This window comes from Malus sylvestris, chromosome 4 (assembly GCF_916048215.2).
Source record: "Malus sylvestris chromosome 4, drMalSylv7.2, whole genome shotgun sequence".
NCBI lineage: Eukaryota > Viridiplantae > Streptophyta > Magnoliopsida > Rosales > Rosaceae > Malus > Malus sylvestris.
In genome coordinates this window covers 19,203,247-19,208,904 of record NC_062263.1, presented here as the reverse complement: position 1 = coordinate 19,208,904, position 5,658 = coordinate 19,203,247, and the positions used below count along the sequence as shown (strand labels likewise).

The 5,658-nt window shown below is 38.3% G+C and overlaps 1 pseudogene; it reads right to left on the bottom strand.

Moving 5' to 3' along the window:
* Positions 1 to 589: 589 nt before the first annotated feature.
* On the bottom strand, positions 590 to 3,521 carry LOC126617651 (probable pectate lyase 4; annotated as a pseudogene).
* Between the last annotated feature and the right edge of the window lie 2,137 nt (positions 3,522 to 5,658).

Sequence of the window (5,658 nt, the reverse complement as noted above, 5' to 3'; positions counted from 1 at the left end):
TGGGGGAAAATGCCCCCACTCAGTTTTTATGTTGGTAAAAATGTACTCTTCCAGTTGCAGTTTTTATGTTGGAAAAAATGTACTCTTCCAATTGTTTATGATATTAGTATTAACTCTTCCATGTGCTATTGTTATCGTTGAAAGAGCATTTTCAGTCATGAAATTTCTGAGGATCGATTGAGGAATTAGATAGGAGATCAATATATGAATAATAAGATGATTATTTTTATAGAGAGAGAGAGAGAGAGAGAGAGAGAGAGAGAGAGAGAGAGAGATTTTTTGTAATGGTAATAAAGTTGTCATGCAATGGTTTCAAAACATGAAATCACCACAAGGGATGTTGTGTGAAACATTTTATAGATTAATATATAAGTATTTTGTTTAGTACATTTTTTAAATTTATAATTTGTGACTTTGTTGTTTGAGAATGCCCCATTCATGTAGATCTCTGACTCCGTCCTTGACTAAGCTATAACACGCATTACATTTATTACATAAGTATCATGAAATACAGATTATCCATTCATCCCACGTTATAATACTTTCCTTAAGCACGAGTTCAATTTATCATTGTGGCAGATAGTAGGACTGCACAAACAATGCGCACATTCATTTGTTATTGATTGTTATTTTACACACAAGAAATACATGAAGTAGACAAAACTTAACAAAAAGAAGATCAAAAAATCGAAAACTATATAAAATTGGGAAGTGAAGCGATTTTGTCGTGGCTACTTGGCTACTCCTTGATCAGCTGGATGCGGATCACCTTGTCATCCTACGTAGCTACTCCTTGATCACCTGGCCGCGGAACACCCTGCCATCCTGTGCAATGTTAAAGAACATGCATAAGATCCTCCACTGGAGGTCTTTTTGTCCATGTCTGATAGTGTTGGGTAGGATGAAACATGCAATGTTCACCGCCATCGGGTGATAATCCTGCTTGAGTTCCCGTTACGAATAAGTCTCCTTCGGACCTAATGTGGCCAGTCACTGCTGTCTCCTTGTCCGCTGCCTATAGAAAAGCCAGAGTAATCAAGTTAGTCTCATACAATTCAATAGCCATGTATTGGATGAATTGACAGTAGTTTTAATTGCACAAACAAGCCTACAACAATATTTTGACTCTCAACAAAGGGCGCGAGGAACATATTCTCGTTCATCAAGCCTTCAATTGGATTAATAGAAAAAATATATATCGCATTATATGCATTCATGTTAAATCTTTCTTGAAATAACTCAACTCAGCATTCAGTTCCTAACCAAGAATGAATGCGCTTACTCGAGCTTATGCACCATTCTGACCAACTTTCATCCAAATTCAAATCGCTTTTGGATATCATGATTATCATAATGGCCAACCACTATGCCTACACTATCTTCATTTTTATTTAGTCAAGTATGGTTGAATCTGGATCAACATGTCCAATGCTTCCAGTTTGAGATCAGCTCTATAGGTTGCAACGAAGGTGGTAATATAGTAGTTGGAAATTTGGACGTATCTTTGAACCCCTTCGAAATTCCAATGGTTTAAGTGCTAGAACAAGATTGAAATGTATGGAAAATGTTAGTAACTTAATATACGTCATGAAATTATATGAGGATGAAAGCGTCTGGCCTTGCATCGTGGTCAGAGATATGAATTTATAGATCATGGAGTAGGATGAGCAAAAGGGAAAGACTCGAAATATACAATAATGTTGCACTCAGCCACTCATACAAAGGACTATTGCAGGATACTGATATACAATATCTTTAGATCAGCTTCTGAAATGTCAAATGCTGAAACCGAAGAATTATGCGAGTAAGAAATCTTAAAGGCATGTAGGTGCTCGATAAAAATGAAAATGGACATACCTTCTCCGTAAGATACTTAAATGCCACTTTTTTCTTTCCTGCTTCATATATATTGCATTCAGAGAATATCTGGAGTGGAAAAATAATAATATCATATTAACCTCGTATAGGATAAAATCCTTGAAAAAATCTAAAGAGTATTTAAGCAATATATATATATATATATATATATATATATATCTATATCTATCTGTAGTAGCATTACATGCGATTCTACACTCGCACAAACAACATAAATGCCCCAGTTTCGGGTATAATTGTTATATAGATGTACTTTCGCAAATCTAACGCGAGGATATCTTTGTCTGGTCCCATCAAAGAAACAGTGGTGAATGGTAACCCGAATGCATCTGTCATCGATATGCGAGGGATCTGCTCCAATCAGTATTGTCTTATCATGCTGTGAAAAATGACACCTGCATAATGGTTAAACACACGAACTTAAACTTTGCAAGGATAAGAAAAGTGAATTCCAACATGGAGCGAGGATTCACCTCACCTCGAAATTGTAATATTCGTGCTTCCTCTGGAGATATCAATAAGTCCGTCTTCATAATCACGAAGGCTGCACCGATCTATCCATATGTGTTTAGAATTGGGTTTTATTTGGATGCCATCACATCTGATCCTCTACCACCTTCAAACTCTAAATTGCATACAATCACATGTTCACATTCCTTCAACCTCAACCCCTTCCCCGTAAGTTTAATCCTCTGACCGCGCCCATCTATAGTCTTTTACGATGATATGTTCAAGTGAGACTGGAGATGGATAGTGCCCGAAATTTCAAAGACAATCCAAAGCGGCATCAAATTTAAGCTTCCACACGCAACTATACATAGTTCACGACATCAAATGCCGATCTCAAGTTCTCAACATATCAAACAGCAGCAAGAGATGCAATCAAATTAACTAATTTAACAGCAAGATTCATACTTTGGAGTTGGCATGCCAAATTAACTACAAAATCAACCATTTAAACTGCTAAAACCCCTCAAAAAGGGATTCGAATCAACTTCCCATAAGCACTTCCACTATCCCAATCCCCATAAACAAGTTTTACTTCAACTAATTTCAAATTAAACACTAACCCACCAATTAAACTTTCAAAACACACAAAACCCAAATCTTCAAAACATAAAGCAAACACATTTACAAAGTGAATTGAAGCTAAAGTTATCAAGAACATGCATTTAGTCAATAAATTGGACTAACAAAACTGACCTGCTAGAGTAGTGACGTGGTAAACGGCCCCGTTGAGTCCGCCGACGGTGAGCCGACCGAAGCCCTCGGCCTGGGAGGCGAGGGCGCGCAAGATCGAGTCGACGTGAGCGTACAGCAAGGCGACCACCATGTTGCTGGTCTTTTTAGCTGACGATGAGCTAGAGCAAGGGATTTGAGCTGCTTGACCCGACGGACCATATTTAAAGCCAGAACTGGCCGTTTCACTGGAGACGGGGCCATTACGGCGTTTACGGTGGTGGCCGTGGCAGTTGCCCATTTATGGCAAAAAGGTTGCCGGTTTGTGCTGTGATTATGGTGGAAACTGAAACGGAAAAACATTCGTTTTGTGAGTTTGTACCAATGAAGTGAAAACCGACTCGCATTTATTGTAGAAGATGAAGATTTTTTTGCGTTTGATGTGATAGTATTTACGTATTCTTGCGTCGGTTATGATAAAGTGCTTCTTCTGTCGGAGTCTCCTTGGGTTTTACTAATATAAAACCGCGGTAAACACCGACGCATTTATGTACGTAATTGTGTTTAATTCACCTTTCGAGTTACCTTTGGCATGCGAGAAATGAGGCTTCAAAATTGAAAAATACTTCATTTCTCGTGTTTGATAAATCTGACTTGAGAAATGTGGTTCGGACTTTCGGAGTGTCAATTAACAATTTCTAGTTTGATTGATTTTTCACAAAAATTATTATTTGTTACAATACTAATTATGTATAGGAATTCTATGTAATCTAAAAGATCTTTCTTTGTACTAATTATATTACTTAGAGAGGAAGCTTCTTTCTTCTTATTACTATGAATAAAAACACAAAGAATGAGGAATATGATGAATTCCTTGAGCCCTTCTCCACTCTCTCTGTGAAATCCCGTTCCCGGATTTCACTGTTATAATCTACGTATTTGTATGATTGAGATTTTATATTATTTTTGAGAATTTATATTAATTTATTTGAATTTGATTTTAATTAAACTAGTTACGAAGTTGAAGTTTGGAATTTAATTATTTAAAATTCGTAGACCGTTCGAGGTCGCAATTTATATCTTTGGATAGAGCTCGACCTTACGAACGCGTAGGCGCAAACCGTTCGTGAAACGGATCTCTAACGAAGAAATTAGAGATGTTTTGGTTAGAAAAAAAAAATGAAAGGAGGGGCTGGATGCTGCCAGGTGGCAGCGGGAGAGAGAAGAAGATGAGGGAGTGCGGGAGAGAAAAGGAGGGGAGCAGCCCAATCAGAAGGGGGAGAAAGGAGGGGAAAGGAGAGACCCGAGTTGGGTCGTTTTCGACCCGTGAACCCTCAAATTTGACCCGGCTATATCTCCTTCATACGAACTCATTTTTGGGTGATCTTGGTGTCCATGGAAAGCCCTTGACGGGCACTACGTAGCTGTATCGTTAGACTTCCCCATTTATTTCCCATTTTTCCATTTCGAAGCTACAAAACCCAAAAGTTTTCCGGCGGGTTTAATCTGTTTTCGGTGATTCCAGCGAGTGTTACTGTCGATGACCACCACCAAAAGACTCCTCTCAACCCCTGGAGCAAGTCCCAAGGCTTGGACGAAACGTCAAAGTTCGTTTTGGTGATGAATCGAAGAACACCCATTTCTAGGGTTTCCGGCGGGTTTGGATAAAATTGGGACGCTTCCCGGCCGAATTGGACTTGGCCACAGGTATGAAAACTTCTCTCCTCACTGAGATCTACTTGACTGTAAAATTTGGTAATTTTTAAAAATAGTTGAATTTTTCCGGCAAATCGGGACGGCCGACCGCCGACCGCGGCGGTGCGTGCGGCGGCGACCTGGCCAGTGGGCCGACGATGTACTTTTAAGTTCATTTAGATGCCTTGATTTCATAATTGATATCCGTATGACGTAATTGGATTGTTGGACTTAGTTTCATTACGATACCTTATTGGATCAAAATATGAATCGACGATCCGACCGTTGGATCGTCACCAAACCTTAATGCGTGATAGAACATAATATTTGAGGATCATAGAAACTTACGGATCGGGAATCTAATGTATGGATCTTCACTAATTGGATTTCTAAGTTTGTAAAATTAAATATCGACCGCCACTTGAATTTTGAAATTGGCGGAGATCCGACCATCGGATCGTATTGAGATTTTAGTATGTTGTTATTTGAGCATAATGTGCACTTTAGAAAGTTATAAATATGGTTTCTATTGAAATGTGATTTTCATATATTTAGCCATAGACTTATGTTTATTAAACATGATTTGGCTTGTGTACTGATGATAATGGTGATATATGGATGTTTAATTATTTCTAGTAATGTGAATGATAAGTATGATAAATGTTATGACCATGTGATCTTAGAATCCTATTAGAAGTATTATGTAGAACTTATATGCTGGTGGAACGTATTAGTTGGTGGCCACGAGCAGTGAATATGGTAGGTGACTATGTTGTAATTATGGAGATAATGAGGTTTAGATATACCTAGTACATTTGGTATGAATCATATGCTTGTTTGGATTCCGTTGAGAGATGTTCTGGAATCCCTTCTATTCTGTGATTCCGTTGAGTGATGTTCCGGAAT